This window comes from Gallus gallus, chromosome 9 (genome assembly GCF_016699485.2).
Source record: "Gallus gallus isolate bGalGal1 chromosome 9, bGalGal1.mat.broiler.GRCg7b, whole genome shotgun sequence".
NCBI classification, from domain to species: Eukaryota; Metazoa; Chordata; class Aves; order Galliformes; family Phasianidae; genus Gallus; species Gallus gallus.
The window spans coordinates 8,797,791-8,821,970 of record NC_052540.1 but is presented as its reverse complement, the minus strand read 5'-3'; the positions used below and the strand labels follow the sequence as shown (position 1 = coordinate 8,821,970).

General features: G+C 40.0%; 1 protein-coding gene across 3 annotated transcripts in view; it reads left to right on the top strand.

The window, feature by feature from the left end:
* LOC107051846 (insulin receptor substrate 1) overlaps positions 1–24,180 on the top strand; it is a 292,419-nt gene that overhangs the window by 94,023 nt on the left and 174,216 nt on the right. The window contains exons 1-3 of one of the 3 annotated variants that reach the window (XR_006930913.1): positions 2,152–2,649; positions 2,984–3,123; positions 7,297–7,397. The gene's annotated coding sequence lies outside the window, so the exon portion shown is untranslated. Of the gene's footprint in view, positions 1–2,151; positions 2,650–2,983; positions 3,124–7,296; positions 7,398–24,180 lie in introns of those variants that run through there. The other 2 variants (XR_006930912.1, XR_006930914.1) reach the window with 2 other exon arrangements.

Below are 24,180 nucleotides of genomic sequence, written 5' to 3'. Positions count from 1 at the left end.
ATTTTCCAAGCAAGCAAAATAAACTGAAACGAACACAGTTCATGTGAAAAGTAGTTAGACGCAATCTGAGTGGAACCTCAAGTGTAGTAGTTGTAGTAAGAATAGCTGAACTATTGTAGTTGCTGAGGTAATGCTGTTATATCTGAGCCTATGGATTTTCATAGAACCATACAATCATATAATGGCTAGGGTTGGAAGGGACCTCAAGGATCATCAAGTTTCGGCACCCCTGCCACAGGTAGGGTTGCCAGTAGCTAGATCAAGTACTATATGAGATTTCTCAGGGCCCCATCCAACTTGGCCTTAAGCACTTCCAGGGATGGGTTATCCGCAACCTCTCTTGGCATTCTGTTCCAGCACTACACCGCTCTCTTAGATTAAATGCCAGGGGGAATTTTATTTTATTTTATTTTTTACTATATCTCCCTTCCTTTAGTTTAGAACCATTCCCCCTTGTCCTTTCACCATCTAACCTATCTATTATCTTAGTTTAGATTGCTTCTGGAAAAATGCTCTTTTCAACTGTGCTGTACTTCTTTTTTCATACTTTCCTGAGTTCCATGCTTACTCTAAGTTATGCTCATGAACTGAACAGTTTCCTTAACTGCTATTTGCAAGAGATAATACTATTGTAAGATAACAATGCATGGGCAGTGATGCCCATTCCAAGTATGTTTTTTGTAGTAGACCTTCATTTAAGAAAAGGTTTTGGCCTAGATAAAAGCATATGGGCCCATGCTCTCCAACTATGAGCTATCTTTTTCAAGATTTTATTTTTGCTGGATCCTACAACATGGTTTCTAGTGCATTCAACATCAAGAGCTATTAATTTAATAGAACTGAGACTGTTTCCCTTAACACAGTGCTCCATCGCTTCTTTGTAAATAATAATAATAATAATGTGGGATTTTTTGTAGATACATACAATCCTTGGGATGTTGCAGTTTTATTGGAAGATGCCTGCAATTATCAACTAACTTCAAGCTTAATTAGCTTATTAGCTTGTCTTGTAACTCTGCATGCCCTTTAAAGTTTTAGCTTTTTTTTTTTCAAATATTGCCTAGAGTATCATTTTGTGGATACGTAGTGACAAATTCTTCTTACTGTTGAATACAGTTTAAATAACTATTCTTATGCAGAACCTAATTTTCTGTGCATAAAATATTATGCTGGCACCAAAGTAAACAGAGCTGAAATGGCTAGCAGGCCACAGCATAACAAATCAGAACGATTAGTCATCCTCCTTGGACGCAGATGAGTCACTTATGGTCAAGACACTTCTGGGAAAGCTAGATAGCTGGTAAATGTATTACCCGCTGACTATCAAAGTCCCTGTGCCATACCAGGAAATGTTCCTGATTTGGGCAATACTTCTCTTCCTGCTATGACAAAAATAAACCAACTGCTTAAGAAGTCAATCTCCTTTCTTCAATTCATTGCTACCAGTTTTGTCGAGGCAAATAAATTGTTTCTCTGTAATGTTTAGTGTGTTTGTGGACTAACAACAAATTTTGTACAAAATGGAATACTATTTGCAGTGTAACATGTGGTTTTCTATATTTCTAGTAAAGAAGAGGGAGGATTACCTTGTGATCTTTCAAAATTACTTTTTTTGTTGTGTTTTAAACTTGTCAAGCTTATCCAGACTGTAGTTTTAGAATAAACTATGTGCATTCTCTTTTATTGCACCATAATGTACAATGATGTGTAGAATTAAAGCCTCTGCTCTTATCTGAGTAAAGGTCACATTTTCCTCCATTATTGGGATATACAACCAGAAAACCATCTGTTTTACCTACTCCTTTTCAGACTGGTAGTTAAGGGCAGGCGTGAAGAGCCTTGTTGACTTGGGATTGAGCGATGATGCTCAATCTTTTCAATTTTTCTTAATCTGTGGTGGAATAATCCTCATCTCCTTATTATTTTGATAGGCGGAGCTGCTCAGCAGATCCATAATGCCCTTTGCCTGTTATTTATTTATAATTAACTACCCCCCAAATAAATCATTAACTCCTCCTATCTTTGCCTTTTTCATATCATCTTATTTCCAGTACCTCCAAATATGGCACAAACACAAGTGGCTTCAGTGAATTTTTCATGACTTCATTGCAGATGAATTTACTAGGGAGTCTGTACTTCCCTCTTCTCCCTCCCTTCCATCTGCCTCTGCCTATTAGCATTTCCCAGTATAATATGTCAGCTGGGATCTGTTGAACACTGTGGCTGGATCCAGGTCTGATCTAGTCATTAGTCTCCACCATTCATACTGCTGAAGTTTTGGGCTGTAACCACATTCCAGTGTGCTCTCTATCTTGTGTGTACACGTGTGTCAGAGGTGTAGTACCACCCAGAGATCTGGGATGAACAGAGTTGAAAGAAGTGTTGTCTGGAAATGTTCCAATGACGCCAAACTGTACAAACAGAGATCTGTTGAGGCTGAAATGTTTGGAATTGCATGCATTTTTGCTGAATTGCTGCAGCTTTGCTAAAGAATATAATCTTGCACCTGGCACATGGCTATTTTGGAAAAGTGAGCTCAGTGCCCCTTGGAGCCTTAGATCTAAGGCTGACTGATACGGCCTGCCCTGCGCCAGGAGACTTTGGGTACTCATATTGAGGGCAGCTCATCTTGGGGATGCATTCTGGAAGGTGGGTTCCTTAGGTTTGGTGCCATGCTCAGCTTTGGAGCTGTAGATCTCAGAATTTCCATGTGTGTAACTATATTCTTTGTATATGTCCTCTACAGTACCAAATCAGTGAACTGAACACATTTCCAACTCTGCACTGTGTGACCTTCTTTGTGCTTGCTTCTTCAATAGGACGGACATTTATGAAAAGAATAATTGTGACTCAGAATGTTGCCAGTGAAAATACTTTTTGTAATTTGCGTTCTGTGAACCATGAGTCTGAAGTTTGTTTTTGAATGAAAGGCTTTTTTAACTTACCAACACAATATGACTGATGCACCTGTTCTCTCTTACAGTGATGGATGTGCAGCTGAAGACACGTATCTGACGTTTGTTTTGACTTTTTGCTGTTTGGATCTTCCATAATACATTTGAGAGTTTTGCAATGTGTGGACAACTTGAAAATAGAAAAAAAATCATCAAATGATCCAGTCTTGTAAGTACCAGTTATTTCCAGGTAATAAATAACTTAGTGCAAATAGATAAGATGATCTATAATGCAATAGATTTGTATACACAGCTTCTCATTGCTCTTTTGGTCACTTTTGTACCTTGGCCAAATTTGTACTTTCTAAACCTATGTAAGATTTGATACAGTTTCATAAGAGAAAAAGGTTTTGTAATGAAATAATTTGATTATTCTACTCCAGCAGAGATGGTGGAGGATTTGATATAGCTGTTTAGGTAAATGTGATTCTTAGTTTTTTTCTGAGTGATCTTTTGGAAGCTCAGTGTTTAGAGAGCATGGCAATGTGCATTTTAGAAACCTTAAGGCAAGATGCATGTCCTGTGGCCTGTCCAAAGCTGGATAGGATTCTAAGCCTTCAAATAGATACATCATGTATATGTATCCTGGGAGATTCCAATGTTATACTGATCCTAGTCTCATAAGAAAGCTCTGTTAAGTGTAAAGACATCAAAATATAGGTCTATGGTATACGGCATATTGATTCACCGTCTTCAAGTAAGGGTTGACTTGAAGACAAGTGCCCTCTAGTACATAACACATGGCAGGATTGAACAAATGCTTACTTATTTTGTTTTCTTTGAAACTTTTACCTGAGTGCAGGGAAAATGTGTTACACAGGATACTGTGATACTGTTCTCGATGGCATAGAAATCCTGGTAGTCTACAGAAGCTGAATCTGACTGGTACTTTCCTCTGCCTGATCAGATAGCTCTAGTTATCATGTACCATTATTATTTATTTCTACTCCTGTAGTTGTGAATGGGACTTTAGAAATATAAGCAACAATGTCCATGTCACAGAATAAGCCTGAAATTGCAATGCTCTCTTGGTCTTGAGGTTTTCCATTTGTAACATAAAGTCCAAGCACTCTATAACAAATCCATGTAGTAGTATGCTTCTGGGTTCACACATCTCTTTTAGACTTGTGTTGCAAATAGAACTGCTCTAATGGAAACCATTTCCACAGAGATCTCTTTGTGGGATTAGGACTGTAAGCAATCTGTGACAGAAATGCCAACTGTGACATAGGATTGCATGTCAGCACTGTGGGAAGACAGTGAAAGAGACTGGTTCCTGTGCAGCACTTCTCATTGATAGATTTTGAGTGTCATTTTATATGGGAAGATAGTGATATCCCGAGGCTGCCCAGCAGATAAGTGACACATTTGGGAATCAAGTCCCAAATCCTGAGTCCCAGTCCACCTGATTTGTCTGTGTTTCAATCTGGGAACAGAATGCTGGGTCAGCAGGATATATTCTCTTATTTTCCCCCATATTTTTAAGAGCATTCTGTGCCCAGGACTCTTGCAAACTCAGAACATGTTGCTTAGTAGAGCCTGGAAAATGTCTTCAAAGTTATAACACTTGTAAGATGCTATTTCACAGACTTTGCTTGTGAAACTTGGAAGATGGTGACCTCCTGGCACTGTGTTAGCTGTGGTCCCGTGTGCTGCTCCAGTCTCACCAAAGACTGGCTTTGAGAGTAAAGCATGCTTGGTCCTGCCTCAGCCCTGTGCCAGATTTCACCCCAGTGTCCTTGCTCTGAAGTTAATGGTTTAGCAATATGAACTTGCTCCATGTTTCTCAGTCTGGAGCTAAACAGCTTTCTGCACTTAAAAGTCCCACCACCCATTGCTACAAATCTATTAAACATCTCCAGTTAACCATACAGCCTCCTGCTTCATTCAGCAGCTGAGCATGTAAATTCCTGTGACCAAATAGCTGCAGTTAACTGCTTTCACATGTGCTCCCACCATGCCCATCTCAAAAGGAGAAATCCCAGAGCAGCATTGCCCTGCAGGCAGCCAGCCAGTGACCAGGGCATGACTGAAGAGCAAGGTGCCCCCTGGGGCCTTGCCCTTCACAGAGAGCTGTCTGGGAGCAGGGCCGAGGGCAGCCCAGGCAATACTGGGACTTCTGACTCTCCCTCAAACTCTGCTCCTGGCACAGTGGGAGGCCTGGCTTTGCCAGGACCTGACCCTGTCTATTGATGGGTTCACAGTGACTCCTCAGGCCCTGCACTGGTCACAGCTCAATGTGCCCAGGGATGCACGCTCCCACAGCCCAACTGCATGTGTGGAGGGAAAACTGCTTTTATTTTTCTGCTGGCCAGGCTGCAGAGGGGCTGTTACTCAAAATGAAGCAATACATATCCTGGCAGAAAACACTGCCATAGCTCTGAGGGCTGCGGGGCTTCCCTGTCTGCCCTGCTGTGCCCGGCCCTGTCCTGACAGCTGTGGGGCAGGGCCATACGTGCGCACTGCAGCAGCACACTGCTGGCACCCAGCTGTGCAGAGGGGCAGTGGGGCCCAGCTCTGGCCCAGTGGTGAGGCGATGGATGCCAAGGCGCGCTGCAGCGCTTGCTGGAGGTAACTGGCCACATTAGAAACAAAAGGGCTGTGTCTCCCTAGTCTGGAAGCAGGGGCTGGAGAGCTCTGTGTGAAAGGCAGCGGTTAATTTGAAACACAGGCAAAAATAGCAGTGGTGCTGGGAGCGTGTTTGCCTTGGCTGCTCCTAGCCCCGCGCCGCTGCACCGAGTAGGCCCCTGGCTGCCGGCCAGGCTGTAATATTTCCTTTTGCTGTTGTTCATAAAGGCATTCAGGAAAACAATTGAGTGCAATGAGTGCCTTCCTGTTCCGGTGGCATGCGAGCCTCCAGCCAGCGTGCGCTCAGGCCCTGCGGGCCCTGCCTGGCCAGGTGGTGCTGGGGCCACTCTGCCCCATGGAGGGCTGCAGGCTCTGGGGGAGCCGCCTTTTGAAAGCTGTTTCTCCCACCCCTAAGGCACAACAGGATTTCTCCCGGCAAACAAAAGGAAATGTCACAGACATATTTTGGCGTGGGGGTTATGGGTATGCAATTTAAAAGGATTTATCGATGCTTGAGCTGTTGCTTTTAAGTGAGCTGATAGCCTGGGTGGGAGCTGCAGTGCTGTGAAGATGATGGTGCGGTTTTCCTCTGTGGGAGGAGGAATACACTGTAGCACTGTGGGGCACCTTCATAGCGGGATTTATCTGAGAAGCCATGTTGAATGGGTTAGTTTAAAATAAAACAGCCACTCACCTCACAGGGCTAGTTGAGTATAAAGTCTGTGCAAAAAGCAGGCCTCAGGCTACTGAAGATGTCAGCTATGCAAAGGAAATCATATGGAACGTAAACTAGTAAGGATAGAAATGCTCAATTTGCATGGCATTTGCATTACTTGAGGCATGGCAGCAATAAACGTGAATGTAAGGGAAGCTTGACAAGCCTCTCCCTCCTTATATATGTACCACTGCACCATTTGTACTGGAGCCAGCCAGGTGCTGGGATTGCCACATCATACCCAAGGGGAGTTCCGAGGCTGCTGGGAACCTTTAGAATCCTGACTCTATTCAGCACTATTCAGCACTTGCTGAAGTGCTAAAACACCACCAACTTAAGGACAGCAGCTTGACATCCTTACACGAATTGGAACAAATCTATCAAGGTCATGTTTATGCTCGTTAATAGCCCTGATTCACTGCTGGAGTGCAGTCTTTGTTGTAGCTGTGACAGGACAAATCTCAGTGTACAGAAAGCACCTGGCTAGCCTTGTGCTGACTGAGTTAATGGAAAGTGAGGTCAGCAAATCCTGGACTGATGACAGCATCTAAGAGGCTGATGTTTCACATCTGGGATGGCCAACTGGTGGTCCAGGAATTAAACCAGGCCACAGGGTGTTTTTGTTTCTGGCTCTTGGGAACGTTGGCCTGTTCACATGAATGCTAGGGGCACAGGAGAGGATGTGTAGCTTTCTCTTCTTAAAGGCGGAGACGCTGGGAGTATGGCAGTTTTCATCTAGTGCAGTGTAGCCCAAACATTTCCTTTAGTGTTCCTGCCTGTGGATTCTCTAACTGAACAAAGGAGTTCTCCCTGTACATGTCAGCCCTCCATGTTTTAGATCAGCACTGGTTCTGGTAACTAAGGCGCTGGCAGTCAGAACTAGAGCTAGTTAAGCTAAGCAAGAAGGGGATAATCAGTGGTAGGATTGTGAGGACCAAGGATTAGAGAGCTTTGTGATCATTTGTGTAAAGCTTGTTCAACCAGCAACTAAACGTTTTGGTATCCTTGCTCTAAAGAGCATTTTATATTACAGTGACCTTACATTTATGGCTTTTCCAGGTCAACGGAGCCTTGTCTAGACCCGTGCCTTTAAGATAAACAAACTTCAAAAAGAAAATCAATACGTTAGGTGGAAGAGTTCATGCATTTCAGAGCCTCAGGTGAGCAAGATGGATTGTGTTTTAACACGTGAATCTGGTGAGGAGAATGCTGTTGGGGAGTCAGTGAAGTTTTTATTCTGGACTTTAGCAGATGTGATAGCTCTGACCTAAGTTTCTGTGAAGATCTGCCATGGTAGGCCATTACAAACTTGCTTCTTTATGTTCTGATGGTGGGACAGGCTGCAGAGGAGTTCTACACTGCTGCACATACTGAAGAGTGAGGTGCTCTCCTTATCTGAGTACAGCCCAGAGGAGCTGGGAGAGAGGCAGCTGCATGGGCTGCTACACAGTAGTGAAAAATGGAGACACAAACCTTGGCTGCAGCATGTTTTTAGCTATTACCTGCTATCTTGCTGTGGGGAAAAAACTGCCTGCTGGGTGAAGCCTTGCACATGCTGATATGGCACATTCACTGTTTCTGTAACTCAAATTTAGTTTAGTGATCAAATTTAAAGGTGATTCTTAGTTCAGGAGACATGAATGCTAAAAGTGTAACTTTGAATAGTTAAGTCATGCCTCTCATCAGAATCCTGTTAGGACTAGGTTGTGCAGAAATGACCATTGTGATTAGGGTAATCTTATTCTTTTGAGCTAAAGCTCACCTGACGTCTTGTTACAGACATCTGTATTGGTAGTGGGTAGACGATAGCCTTATGGGCAGGTTCAGTGGTTATACAGGACAGAATTCATATTTTTACTGTAGCTGATGATAATACTTTTGGCATATTGCGGCCTGAAGATATATTAATTATGCATTCAGGTGAGCAAATACATTTCCACTTGGAGGGGTAACCATGGGATTTGCTGGTATGAGTAGATATTGCTTGTTAAAAAAATTCTAGGAGTGATTTGAAGTCCAAGGCGAACACCTGCCCGCAGCCTCTTCTTTGTCATAGCCAAGCAGTTGTAGATGTCCCTTGATGAGTCCCAAGCTATCCAAGGTGGATTAACTTCTATTCTAGGGATTCAAAACTTTGGAATTAAAAAACTTAGTGCCAGAGATTGTTAAAGTAAAGACTAGCATATACTCAACATATACTCAAATTCAGCTGATCCCTTTGGTGTAAATAGTTTGGGCAAGCCCTTTGCACTTTTCCCAGGGTCTTAAAAAATGCGTGTTGATTGCTTTTTTTCTTTAATGCTAGCAAATGATTTATACTATTTTGTGTTTCAACATTATTCTGGCAGAGTAGGAACTTGAAACTTTACCTAGCAAAGAAGTCAATGAATAGTCCCTTAGCACAAGCTGCAGTTTTCAGGTGCATTTTTCTTCTTCCGTATCAGAGATGAGTGGAGAGTATGTGCTACCTCATGCAGAAAAACTTCACTGTTCTTGTTGCTAATCAGATTGGAGGAGGATGCACTGTGTGTTTCTGTTTTGGGCAGAACTACTCCAAACAGGTATCTCATATCTAACAGTACCAAAGGGGAGTTTTAAAGGACAGTTCCCCTGAGTGTCATGCCTTTATGGTAATTGAAGAAACATTAGCAACTGAGTTTCAGTTGCAACGAGTTTGTAATGTTCCTTATTAACCTCTGTGAAGTTTTTCTAGAAGTTGTGGCAGTCCATGAAATGGGCTTGTTTTTGGACCTATAAACTCTGAATTTAAAGTTTATCACTTTTGGAGCTCAACAGAGCACCGAGTTTGTGATTTTATTCACAAAGCTACGGATCATTGCAAATCGCTTCCTACTATTTGACAGCTTCCTTTTTAGAAATTTCAACACTCTAGCTATCTGCCTGCAGCAGTGTGTGATTCTAATCACTGCTATGATTTCATAATCCCCCTTTAATTCAGCAAACATTCCAGATTATCAACATATGCGATTTGTATTTTGGGAGAACACAGTGCTGCAAATTCTTCCTGTTGTCAGGGTTTTAAGTTTTGTAGCTGAAAGATCCATATTGTTAACCAGAGGTAATTTCATAGATATAGTTTATAAATACATGCAACTATTTTGGGTTGCAGAGATGACATTTCCCTCAATGAATCTAAGAAGGAAAGCTGCAGAGTTTAAAGCCAAATTCAGCAGGAAGAAAGAAAATTGCTTCCATATATCTTCTGTATGTCATTAAATGGAAAATGAGATAATTCTTCTGAACATCTGAAAACTAAATAAAGAGGTCTATTCTCCTCTCAGTTTCTGTGGATAACTTCAGCTAATTTTTGTGGCAGTTATGCATGTTGATAGGAGAAAAGATGCCTCAAGTAGGATGATACAGTATACATATATTACTAAATAAAATGCTCATTTTACTTGGGATAATCCTTCTTTGTTCCAGATATATGTATGCATTCCTCTTACAGCAAATATTTCAGTTGTCAGGATGACTTGATACATTTATTCTTTGATGTCAAATCGAGTTGCATCACTGTGGAGTGGTTGCTACAGAAACCCCTGCTTGGTTTTTACATGTATTGAGTTCAATCTTTTTTACTTAGAGAAGCTAGATTTGAATTTTCCTGTAAAGAAGTTCTCAGTAAAATGGGTGAAACCTCTAAAACTGCAGCAGTAAGCGTGGCAAAAATACCCAGATAGTGAGATCAGAGACAATAAGGAAAAAAGCAATTTAAAGTCCAACAAACAAAGTCTATCTCTTGATAAAATGCTCCCTTTTGTAATTGAAACCAGAGCTAAATTAGATCAATACCAAAATATTAAAGTGTGCCAAACCTGTTTTCTGTAAGCTTTGCTATAATTGGATTCTGATGTGAGAGATAGCTTAAGTAGGCAAAGTCTGTTGACTCAAGACCATGATTATTCATAGAAAAAGAGCTCCCTGCTAAGGTATACAGTACTTTTATCTGGTGTTTCTTGAAGAATTAATACATTTCTGTCCATCCCCTCCATGCTGATACATTTGAAGTCCATATCTTACCTACAGTAAATCTCTGTCTTGCTTAACAAGAAACTATTTCACTATATAAGTGAAGCATATTGACAACAGATTTAACCCAGAAAACTCAGCTTTATTCAATCAGAAGAATGCTGGCCTGGTTTCAGGTTTCTGGGATCCAGGCACAGAATGGACATGCCCCAAGTAGAATCCATTTGTTTTCCCATGAATGCACCTAGTAGGAGGTCAAATAAAAATAAATATTTTGGCTGTTCAGAACGAGATAGATTACTGGAGCATTGTGATTCAACTGGAAATGTGATTACAACAAACAGTGGTAGCATCAGAAATATGTTCTGGTGAGAATAAAAAGCATTGTACTATTTTTTTTCCCTCTCTCTTTCAAACTGGAGTTATTCCTTGTCATCACTAATGAGATTTATGAGAATATCTACATATATCTTAAAGCTCTCCATCTCTTCAGAGAAATCGTTCTGTTCAGGAGTTATGGAAAAATAACCTTTTATTTAGCCTGATAGGAGATTTTTTTATTGTAGAGAGAACTTATACAAAAGAGTAGTTTGTGGACTTTCCCTGTGATAGTAAGAATAAATAAATTCAGATCCAGTATACCAGGGGCCCCAGATTCTCTGTGGAGTTCCACCAAACAATGGAATAAATTGTGCAAGGGCAATTTGTCCCTAATGTTTTTGGCTATTTGATTTTGTTGAGGTTTTGCCGGTGTTATTCAGATATTCACTGTAATTTATACTGTAGCGTGGAAGAAAACCTGCATACTTGCCTGCAGGGGAGTGAATGCTCACTGAAACAATCCTTTGAACATAATAAAAATGAAATCCCCAGGTAATAAAAAAAAATCCCCGGCTTTTATGAATAATGCATTGATGGAGCATGAGGGGAGGAAGTGCTTTTAAGATTTATTTCCCCCCACCCAACCTGTTGGCAGAAATAAAATCTGGGTTGGGAATGGTTTCTTATGCTGTGAACGTGTTCTCAGGCTTTTTTTAAGGGTTTGGCCTAAACGCTGAAACATAACCAGACACTAAATAGCGGTAATTCTGATTTATGCCTTTGTTTGTTTGTTTGTTTTTCAAGTCTGTGGGTGTCTTCCCCTGTGTATTGACCATCTGGTTGTGGGTTTGACTGCTTGGGCTGTGCCTGGCATGCTGAAAAACAACACAAAATTGCAAAGTGGTTGGAGGCCCACTGAGGATGGCTTGTTTGGGGTCCTGGGTGAGCTCTGAGAGACAGCAGGTGTTGTGATGGGAAATTCGGGATGGCAGGGAGGATTTCACTCTTCAGCTGTTAAATACATGGGAAATACTAGAGAAACACTATAAAAATAAATGCTACTTATTCAGGTGATACCGAAATCGAAACACTTTTGTGTTACTGTCTTGATAGAAAGCCTGTTTGAGAATTTTTAATGCGTTTTGCCCCATAGCGTTGGTTCAAATTCAGCATTGGAGGGTGCAGACTCAGAGCTGTGTTATGGTTGTTGAACAGCCTAAGTGAATCTTACAAATGGAGTTTCAGTACAGTTCCCACAAACAAGTGTCCCAGTTGTGAAAACTGCCACGGTACCCAGCACTGCACTAATGATTTCTGGCAGTGTGAAGCCCATGCTCCGCAGCCATTGCAGAAATCCCATACTTTTGCCATCATTTCATCAAGTGACTTGGACACGCTTTGGTTTCCAGTTCTCTGTCACTGAAATAATTGCTATGTAGGATGGGAGAAAAGAAAGAAATCTGACAGTTTCCAAATTGAGAATACTGGAGGAAATTTCTGTAACGTGTGCGAGGGGTATACAGCAGGCAGCAGGGAATCGGTTCTCCCAGGGTTCGATTTCAGAGAGTCAGAGCGGATGTGGTGCTCTTACAGCCAGTTAAACTTTGAATAATCCTTTCAGGAATAAAATATATTTTCTGTGACTATGACGGTGCCAAATCATTTTAAGTTGCCAAAAAGCTGCTTTGGAAGGACTTGAGGAAACCACAGCTGGGAATTGTGTCACAGATATAAAATGAGATTTATTTACTCTTCCACATCCAACACTGAAATAATAAGGAAGACAGGAACAGATGAAAGAAGCATTTGACTTTTTTTTTTCTTTTTACAGATTTTCTTCCTTCTTTTCTAATTTAATTTTCTTTATATAGAGTTTCTGTAGAAAATGCACATTTTCAACAGTGGCTTAAACTTCTTCTCACTGAGGTCATTGGCCAAATGATACCAGGAATGATTCTAGTGATTCAATTGATACTTTCAGGGGTAGGGAGAGAGATTGCATGTGCTTGGCAACTCTACAGCATCTCAGGGATTTCATAGTGCCATGTTCTGTGGGTGAGCCTGTTTCCAGGTCTCCTTTCACTGCTGCTCTTTTCTGCATTCTTGCTCTGCCTCTGGGCCCAACTAATTTTGATGCCCAATGTCAGAATTCAAGTGGTACCTGGGAACTTCTACTTCCACAAATAATGGATTTATCACCATGATATTTAAATGCTATTGAAATACTAATGTATTTTGTGGGTTGAGAACATCCTTCCTCATGCTAAGGATATTTGTGGACTGCCTCTGTTTCAGCCTTCTCTGTTGGACAGTGCTTTGGAACTGTAGCCATAAAAACCTTGTACATTTTGCTTGCATATATATACCTAATATAGACCCACTCCCACAGTTCCGTATCCATGGAGCCTAGGGTTTTTTTCAGGGTAAATTAAAAAGAATCAGAACTGCAGATGATCATTTTTATGTCTACTTTTAGGTGTTGCTTGTATTTGCATCACTGCCCAAATCATAGAGTTAGGAGGGTGTACTATGTTCTCTTCTGATTTTCCTTATCTGTTTTACTGAGAGATACATTACCAAGAAACCTCCTTTCTATCTTGCTGTAGCCAGAAGCTTTCATACATCATAGGGAATATTGTAATAATGGTAACCTGAAAACATAATACAGCTGAATACATGTGTATGTGTGTACATCCTACCTCATTGTATTCATTTGTGTTTCCAAAAGTATTAGTCCAATAAATTTTGTATTCTGTTAATATGAATTATTTATTGAAATACTCTGGCTTTGCACACCAAATGAAACATATTAAAAAGCAATGACTCTTTTTGTCCTCCAATGAATGCCCATTAAAAATGGCAGTTAATTTATTTCTGAGTAACTGATTTAAACATTTGACAGGTATCTACTTTATGAACAGCAACTGCCAAGGGAGGAAAAAATGAGGCAGAGCAATGACATGTAGAAACTGCTAATTTTTATAGGTTCCACACCACTGGAAAAGAAATATGGAGGACATTTTTCTACAGAAACGTAGAGACAACAGGAGTATGGGAAAGAAACTGAGATAGGAGGAAAGGTCTTTTGAACAGTGAAGACATTTTTAAAGACTCCCTGAGAAGCAATAGAATACTTGTAGGGTATGACATGGAGTCCTTTGTGGGATTGGGGCTCTAGGATTATATCTATTTTGTCTGGTTACTGTATGACACATGCAGATATTTCTGTTAGGATTTGTGTGAGTAAATGTACAATTGCTGAAGCATCAGTTCTATAACCACTGTGCAAAATGTACTTGCCACCATTTCAGTGAAGTTCCATCTGCTTCTGTGGGAAGTGATGTCCTGTTTTATGGGCAGCTATTCCAACAGTTTTGAATTAGGAACTTATTAGGGATGCAGATGGGGTTCTTGACACCTGTGTTGAACACTTCAAAAAAAAAATATTAAACTGACAGATGAGCAATGTATCCATTTTACTGCGCCGCAGACTGACCCATGCTCAAGACTAGACCATCCAGAACAACTCCATGGAATGAATGCATGTCTAATACAGTTTAGCTGATCTTTTCATGTAGCAAAGGTGTATGTAGCCTCAACATTAGGAAAGGAAGTTGTTTGCTTTCTTTTTAATTTTAATTTTTATTTTTTAGCTCATAGTGCATACATAGCATCTTTAAGCATTGCAGGCTTTGGGACTCCCACTGAGTGTTTCTACTGAATGTAATCGGTTTAACTTTCCCTCTGGTTTTCATAGCTGTAGTTTTGCCTCAGTATTTTTATGAGGTGGATTAAGCACTTTCAACATTAACAACAACTTTGTTGTTTTTTTCAATCAAGTATTGGGTCTTAGCATATTTTTTGTTTTAAAACACTTACTTCTCATAGAGAGTTTGGGCTTCTTTTTCTTGCTTTAATTTTGAAGAACAGAAAATATTGCTTGATTAAACTATTATGATGATTTTTAGGCATGCTTTCCTTCTCTCCTTCTGTGGTCTTGGTTAAGCTTTATTTTCAGAATCACTGCTTGAGTAGGAAACCTCAGATTCAGAATGATACAAAATTACTGTAGCTGTTTGAAGAAAACATCCTGGGTGATAAAACTCATCCAAGGAGGGTACCCCATGTGGTAGGATGAGAACACAAAGAACTGCTCATCTTTATCTCCAGTCACTAGAGGAGTGCATGAATAAAATGTGTGGTTTTCAGTTTTCCATTCACATCAGGCATTTTCCACCGAGCAGGAAAAGTGTTGTATTAGAAGACCAGGTTTGTTGTTTGCAGTCCCTGTCTTGAACCCATCACAGAAATTGAAAGGTGTGCCTCATGTTACCTTTGAGAAAGATGAGGATTAAAGGATACTTGAAGTATTATATTTCTACTTTGTCTATCTCAGTAGACTAGTTTCTAGTTTGATACCTTGCTATTTATCACATGCTTCTAGCAGAAGTGTTAGCTCTTTTTTTAAATCACATAATGTATTTTCTTGTTATGATTTTGTAAACCGATCTTTCAGTGAAGTTTTCAACTTCATGATATTCATGACTTTACTAGATACTAGATACTAGATAGCAATTCTTGAAATTGTGGATTTTGATTTAAAATATTACCAAATTGCTTGCTGGACCTAATACATCTCCTGACAGAGTACTCCATATTCCTATTCCTTATGGTGCTGAGTAAAAGGTCTTGGATAAATAACTTGTGTGCTGTTCTCACATTTTAAATTAACTCCATGTTAGTATGATCAGCAGAAGCTCTTCGGGTAGTTTTGGAGCCTTTTCTTGCTACCGTGTATCATTGGCTTCTGTAAACTCAAAACCCTCCAGGAAAATGCTTTTTTTCTATGTTGCTTTTCTGTTTCTTCTAGCTGAGCAGATCTATAGATATTACAGAATCACAGAATTGCAGGAGCTGGAAGAAACCTCAAAAGATCATTGAGTTCAGCTCCCCCTGCTACAGCAGGTACTCTACAGTAGGTCACACAGGTAGGCAACCAGATGGGTCTTGAGTATCTTCATTGAAGGAGATGCCACAACCGCTCTGGGCAGCCTATTCCAGTGCTTGGTCATCCTTGCTGTAAATAAGTTCTTCCACATGTTTGTATAGAACTCTTCCTATGTACAAGTTTTAGGCCATTGCTCTTTGTCTTATTGCTATGCATCACTGAGAAGAGCCTGGCCTCATCCATTTCCCTTCCACCTCCTTTTAAGATATTTATAAACATTAATCAGATTTCCCCCCCCCCCATGCCTTCTGTTCCCCAGGTTACTCATGTTACACAGTTTTTCTTCATATGGGAGATGCTCCAGGCCCTTTATCATCTTTGTGGCCCTCCATTGGGCCCATACAATGAATATGCTATATTGTAATTGGCCTTCTTCTTGGGTCAATGGTAGGAGTATATTGCCTTCCTTTCCTACATGCTTCTCTATTATTTGAATCCTTCAGACTTTAGTGTAGTTACAGCATATTCAGTGTTTTATAATATAATATTTTCTGAGAAATAGTAGCCTTTTTGTTCTGTTGTACTGATTGTTGGTATCCTAGAGAATGTTGGAAGAGCAACGCAAACTTGGATACTGGAGTAGATTTCCTACTAGGTGTGTAGTTCTGTGAGCACAACTCAGAGGAAAAAAATATATATATATTTATTTAGATCGAATGCTATTGAAATTTGTAGAACAGATATCAATAATGTTTGGAAATATTATACAACAGATCTCTTCCATACATCTAATAAGTGTGAAAAATGAAAGCAAAAAACTCACCGTAGCCAGCACTAAATACGTGAGTTTTTTAGTTTTCATAATAAAACAAATTTTGTTATTTTTGAAGCATGAAAAAAAAGACTTAAAAATCACTAACTTCCTCTTTTAGTTTGGTATATCTGCATCATTAATCAGAGTGCTATTTGGCAATTTTTAGAAAAATACATTTGCGTCTACATGAACAATATTTTATGATACTTCAGCTTAATGTGTCTTCAATGGTAGATTAATAAAGTGGTTTAAAATGGAAATAGAAATGACGTCTTTAAAGAAAATTATTGTGATTACCTCTAATACTTTCAGGAAGTTAAATGAATATTTGCTTAGGGAAATACATACAGGTTGACATTATTTTTCTAAACAGTTTCCATAATACCTGTCTGCCATGCTGTGCATTTAGGGAAATGAATTGATTCTTATGGCATAGAAAATTCAGCCTTGCAAAGAGGACCCAAAAAAAGGTCAGTAATCCAAAAGGTAACACTGGCCAGGAATGAACAGCAGTCCTCCTAAGGATCAAAGTGAGCCTCTTTTGGATAGTGAAAAGACAGGCAAAAGCATTGTCATTTCTAAGCGCTGGAAGGCTGACTATTCTAAAGTTACTTGCAAAGGAAATTCTGTCATTTAAAAACACATAGGTCCCAAAAGAGCTTCATTTGACATTTTGTAATAGGGCTGTTCAAATATGTTTATGGAAACACAGAAACTGTGCACTGCTCTGATGTTCTGCTCTGCTCTATGTCATAAGGGTAAGAGATCATGGTTAGCAGTCTGTAGGGATTTTCATCTATGGTGGCAGAGTCTGATTGCTTGAAAGGTAGGGCACCATGCAGCCTCTTCAAAAACATTGTAATCAAACTTAATGTTTGTTAATTTTAAAAAGCAGATACTGAAAGCTTCCTGTAGACTTTTTTTTTTTTTTTTTTAACCTCTGGGGGGTACTAAGCTCAGTTTGCAATAGAAGCTTCCATTGAGGTCTGTGTTGCTGTAGAGCCTGTGTGGGATAGCAGTTCTCAGTGATCAAAGGTTACCTTCAACCCCACTTGCTGGCATGGAAATAATGCACTATTGAGGTAGCCAGCAAAATGGTGAAGAAACACAAAAGATGGAATATGTCAGTTCTGGAATTGCAGTTTGCAGCACATTTTAAGCCAAGTGAATCTGCCAGAAGTGCAGTCCTTTGCCTTGGGGGCACACAGTTCCCCATCTCTGTACTGCCGAGAAAGAGTTTTCCTCTCTGTTTGCATCCTCCAATGATATCATGCCTTTTCCCTGGAAGCTGTACTGAAGCGTCATTTGCTTTCTTTGCAACACTTCAGTGACTTGCTTAATTCTGGGGGCAGTCAAATCTTTATTATAAGTGGGCAGATTGGCCATTGTGGCCTGAGGAGACCTCTTGGCTGAGAAGACCATGAGGGCAGAACTGTAACTAGCAACCAGCTGCTCTCAAGTGGGCTGAAACTGTGCTGATCTGCCAGTCTGACTTTCTTGGAAAGTGAGTATGAAAGCTCTTCTGGGATATGACAGCCCAATAGTGTCCAAAATGAAGGAAATTCTGTCCAGATTAAGCCAGGAGTGTTTTACTTAGAGACACTGTGGATGGAGAAACCTTTTCCTTCATATGGTAGGAAAAGTTAAAAGGTACATAACCTCAAAGAAGCATTTATTTACCTGATGTAGTTAGTGGGACAGGGAATCCCAGAGCTTCGATGCTCTGCAATACAGAAGAAGCAGTGCTATGCCTCATGGCTGAGGGAGCCTTCAGGATGGAGGAGAGAAAAATAGAAACAGAGAGATAGTAAATGGAAATGCAGATTGGAAGATGGGGATTTTGAAAGTATTCAAAGGAAATTTGGTGCTGATGTTTTGCCACTTGCTTCTGCATCTAATTGACCTATCTGTTCTTGCTTACACTCCCCACATTGTGCAGCTGCTAGTGTGGCTCCCAGCTCCCAGAAGAGTGCACAAAGGGCACATTTTTTTTGTACACTCAGCTTTCCAGACACATGCTTTACAACAGGAACACCTGTGTGTATTTGAGCATTGGCTTCCCTCCACTGGAAACACAGATTTCATGCTCAGAAGGCACACATACTGGTATTGTGTTGCAGAATAGCATGGAAGCAAATGAAGACAGCTTTTGCATGTCTTGATGCGAGGATATCTCCCTACAGTTCTGACATGCCTTGAAAAGAAGATAGAGTTGTCCACATAATAGGTGAGTTCCCATTGTCCCAACTGGCTGAAATTAGTGGCGGTTGTTCCTTGGAGTTACCAGACTGGATGTCTCTCTTCCCCATGTCCTTTGCTCTGATCTGCCTCTAATTGAGATGAGGCACCTAAGGTCCTTTGTGTAATGTGATGGGAGTGCCTTTTGCAGCTATTGTCTTTGCCAACATTTTTGTTTTTACTGTCAGAACCCTGTCAAACAGAGAATAGATAATAACAGAAAGCTGTTCCTAAGCTTCCAGGACAAGTACAGGCCTTGCTCTTCTGAGAGTGTCACTTATCTGCCCATTTGAAATAGGAGGTGTCGATTTCTCAGACTTCTTCTTTACTGTCAGAGTTGGTTGAAATTGGTCAGTGGCTTCAGAAGTTACTGGAGGAGAGGGAATTTATAATCAGATGCAGACAAGCTGGCTTTATGTGACTACATGAGCCTTATTTCTTTAGGAATCCCTGGTCAAATATGTGGATAAAGTTGCAGTAATATTCAGGTTAGAGTTCGTATTGGCCTGTACTTCTCTCATAATTTTTCCAGCATGACTTTCTAGCATGATGATGTTAGTCAGCCAGAAGTTTTTTGAAACTTTTTATGGCATATGGACACTTTTTTCAAACCTAGCTTCTCTATCTTCCTTGATTTTTTTTTCTTGATGAACTCAGTCATTAATTGGGAAAAGCAAACACACAGAGCAGCCTGTTGGAAATGTTGCTGGCTAGATTTTTTTTTTTTTTCATAAAGAGCTTAATATTGGCAGAACTTTCTGATTTATTGTGGTTCTGAAACAGCATTGAAACATTCAGGCTAGATAGATTCTTGCATGGCTTTCTGGGAGTCCCGGTGTCATGACGCTGTTCCTTGTGAAAGGAAGCGTGGTCTACATCTGGGAGCAGAACTTTGTGCTATATCTAGAATGTTCAGAGAGCATTCTCTCTGTGGTATTTTTGCATTTCAGCATTTTCTATTGAACAGTAACGTGTTATAAGGACTAAAAAGTTGCAAGTGAAGTGAACAGAGCCTCAAGGGGAAGGAATGGGAAAAAGGGTGCAAAAAAGACGCTGACCAACATCTGTGGATTTTGGTTACAAGATTGAAAGTAGGTGGAACTGCCCACAGAAGAATCAATTTCCAGCTTTTTCTTCCCACAGTGTATCAAGTAGATCTAGATGGGTTGAATGGAGAGCTGGTACCCGACTGGTTTCCTTATCAGCCTTAGTGTATGTGGGAAAAGGCACTGTTTCTTGTAAACTGTAACCTTTGGCAGTCTTTGGCTCTGCATATTGAATAGAGAGGTGATAGCAGATGTGGCAGGAGACACTCAGGCTTATTTGCTCCTACAAATGAAACAGGAAAAAAAAAGTCTTAACAGAATTAACTAAAAAAAAATGTGTCAGACAAAATTGTGCTTTGAATGCTTTATAAGAGCTTACTGTTTTGCAGAGAGAAAAGACAGTCAGGTGTTGATAGCATGTAGGAGGCAAGAGCTGTTATTAGTGAGTGGGAAGAAACACATTGAGTGTGGTGTGGGAGTAGGGCAGATGAGAAAGAATCTAGTGGCTTTTTTGGAATTACTCATTCTGAATCATCTTCCTACAAACTTACTCTCAAAGCCCCCAGTGCAGCACACCATCATCCTCCAAGGTCCCACAGTACTGCCAAGCTGAGAATGGCATTGAGAGGCATGTTGAGTCAGCGCTGTGTGCTGTAGTAATAGAAGGTGTTCAGTGAGGAGTTTAAATAGCTGTTTCAGCCAAGTAGGCTGTGACTATATAGGACTATAATACAAAGGTAGGATGCATATCTATTAATTCAAGCCCTCTGTGGGATGACAAAATGGTAGTATGCTAATTTTAAGGTAGTTAAAAGTGTCTGTGAAGATCCATTAATGGAACAATTTCCACGCTCACCTGCTTGTGAATGTGAGGGCCTTGTTGCCAGGAGTCTGGCTATACAGAAGGCTTGGTTGGAACCATGAAAACATGTCCAAATGGCCTAGGATGTGCCCTGAAATGTCTCCTGAGAGAGCTGCTGCTTGGATGTGACATATGTACTATGTGCTGTGACTGGAGACATGATGATGGCATTAACAGAAAATACCAACAGGAGAAGATTCATAGAGAGCTTAGCACAGTGAAGCCTGTTCTTCGGACTTGTCATAAATCTATTAACTTCTTCCCTAATGGGTTCTAATTCTGAACTTTGTTGACCATATTCTAAAGCACAAGAGAATATAATTTTATCAGACTGTTGCTTGTAGCTGTACGCCTTCCTGTTTGTTGCTTTTATTTGTTGCGAAATGCTTGTAGTTATATTTTTACTTCTGCTACTTTTGCCTACTAATCGAGTTTACTCCCCAAAGGATAGAGGAAGATTTATTTTACAAATTTACACTTGAACTTCCTGTGGTGGTTTTGCTCTCAGGTTTCAGCACTGGTGATGAAAGGTATTTCCCACAACGCTTGTGAAATTTAAATGAAAATATGCCTCTGCATGAAATTTGTATTGCACTTCATATGTAATGTTACATTTATTGGATATTCTTTTTGAGGCTTATATGGTTTTTTTTATTATGGTGGAATTGTTTGCTATGTTGTGACCTTTGACATTAATTTTGACTCAGATTTTGACATAGTTCTATTGTGACTATCTATACACATGGATGGACAGCTAGCCAGCCAGCTAGATATTAATATATTTATAGGTCATTTCTGAGAAATTGTTATCCTGTCTGAATAGTAGTGGGGAAAGAAAAGGAAAGAGGTTGGCAGGAAAACATATTTTCATTCCCAAACTATCAAGAGGCTGAAAAGAGAGGACAGGAGAAAGGAGACAGAAAGGAAGCAAGAAAAGAGTCAGTGAATAGTCATAACAGAGGCAAAAATGCATCTGAAAAAAAAAAGGAAAAGAAAAGAAGCCGTAGATTCCTTTTGTGTTTTTCTGAAGCCCTGAAACAATTTAAGTATGAAAAACTCAGGCTAATTGAGAGCATTATATTGACTGGCCCCAATTTTCCTTCTTTCTTTGTTTTCCATCCAGCCTCTCTCATTATAACCTCTTAAAATAAATAAATAAAAACTCTCACTCTATAAATATCTGAAAGAGTCATTCTTACATAATAGCCCTTTTCTTGCAGCAAAATTTATCATTATAACAATACCGTTGTAGTTTTGCTGGCAGAATCACAGCCAATCAAAGCTATTACATTAATGGAACATTTCATGGTTTTGGAAATTAAATGTGTAACCATGGCACAGAAATGTCTCTTAAATCATATTTGGAGATGTATTTTTCACCAAATGATTTGCACATTATCTCATTCCATCTGAATTCTATTTTCATTAAAATTACACCATTGATTTTTTCCCCTTTGTTTCTGCAGCAATTTTGCAATAGAGTTTCCCATCTGCTTTCACTTTTTGTGAGTTTGATCATATTTGTTCAAGAGGCAGATCTAAGCCTTATTTTATCACAAGGCAGAATTTAACAGCTGACTAATGGTCAGACTGTAGATTATGCTGTAAATAGTTAGCACGTTAACTTGCAGGAGTGAGTAATACTGTTATTAAATGCAGTAGCTGAACTATTTTCAATAAGGAAGTAAGCAGCTTAATGCAGTCAGTGTTCCAAGGCGTAGAACCAGTCCAAGGTGTGTGACTCCTCAGGAGTTTTACTTGTTCAAGACTCATGAGAGCCAGCAAGGCATTTCTGAGTAAGAAAAGATGGAAGTCTGTAGGTGTTTGTTCTCTGTACATATGTTGAAACCTTTCTGAGGTGTTTGCATGCACCTGGCACCATTTCTGGTACTGATCTAATGTGCCTGCTCATCTTTGCTGTGAGCCTTTTCTCCTGGGTAGTGCAACTTAAAACGGTCTGTTGGTAGAGCTCTCTGAACAACTAAAAGGGGAGATGAAAAAGCAACTGGGCAAGGTGTTCACATGATATACAGCTTTGAATAAAATATCGGATGAGCAAATGTATTAAAATCTCTTCATTCTTTTCCTGTTTTGCTTATGAGAATTTTTTTTTTCAGCTTTTAAACTTTCATTTATATGTTTTTTTTTGTAAACTGCATGCATAAGGTAATACAGCGTATGAATGCAGTTTGCGTTTTAATTGCATTCTCAAAACGAAGTGATAGAATTTAAGCAAAACTAATAGTATAACCATATAACAGGTATGGCTTGTTCCAGACATATGTCCCACCATTGGGAAAGGCAAGGGTGTGGGTGTACAGGAGGCCAGACACAGGTGAGGTAATTACAGCTGGGAGGGAAGTGCAGAGACAACGCACAAGGCTGGTGGGAGCTGATTCTGTAGGGCTTACTAGCTTGGGCTAGGTTTACCTGGGATAAGCTCTGTTGGGCTGCTACATCCACAGGATGCCACAGGAGATTATCTCACCATCAAGGGCCACTGTTAGCTGGGTACTTCCTCACCTTCACTGCAGGGATTTGAATACCATGCCAGTGCACTGCCTAGTGATGGGCTTGTTGGCTGCTCTTGGGGATATGACTTCTCTGCTTAGAACTTCTATGGTGCGCCCAAGAAAATGCTCCAAAGTCAGTATGTATTTCCCTGCCAAAAGCTTTGGTTTCAACTAATTGACGTTTTCTTCTGAAAAACAACTTTGTCAGAAAATGACCAACCAGCTCTGGTTTCACACCCTCTGATCTGTCATCTTTGATCTGCTTAATGAAATCAGGGTTCCAGTAGTACTTGCTGCTGGGCTTTTAAACATCTTTTAAACTGCCTTCTGCTTTCGTCTAGATTTCTCTCTTACTCGACTCATCTGCAGCTATTTTCTTCTCCTTAGGGAGAGCCCTGATCCTGTTTCAGTCTCTTTTACAAAGGCTGCCTGCTGCTCTGCTGGCTTTTCCTACTGCTGTTTGTTTTGGGGGCTTTTCTGTTGTTTGTTTTTATTTCATTATTTTACCAGAAGCACCCATAATGAAAAAGTAACAGGAAAAAATCATGCAAATCTATTTTCATACTCAAATCAGAGTTACACTGAAATTCAGGAAAGGTTCACATCATGATTTCTTATGAGAGCTGAATCTGATTCCTGAATCCTCTGGTTTGTATTTGCAGTGCTTTCTGCAAACTGGTATTTGCAGGTAATTCTAGCACAGACCACTCTCATTATTCTGACTTGTTCCAGGCTACATTTTGCTATTTTTCATTCCTACCCCCTTCCCCCCCCGCCTTTTTTAATTATTATTTTTGGTTTTTCAAATTACCAAGAATTAGTACTTTCCACCCTGCTTTTCTCAGCATCCTATTCCCCCAGATAACCAGTTTCTTGTATTCTAGACACTCACTGGTGTTTGAAAAACTGGCAAAGATAACTTCTTTATGTGGTATTTCATGTTGAAAAGGGATAACAAGATATTATTGTAAGGGAAGTACAGGGAGAGTTCTGAGTGTGATGTGCTTCACTGAACAAATGCATTTGCAAATCTAGTTGCTTTGATATAGTAGATTGCAAGAACGTTTTACACATATCTTTTTCATTGTGCCTGTAAGTTACACAGGGAAAAAAATAACCCTCTAACTAAAACTGGCAAGTGTTCAGAAACCACAACTATTCAGCGTATTGCCTGACCATTTTTAAAATGTATTTTGCACTTTTGGTAGATG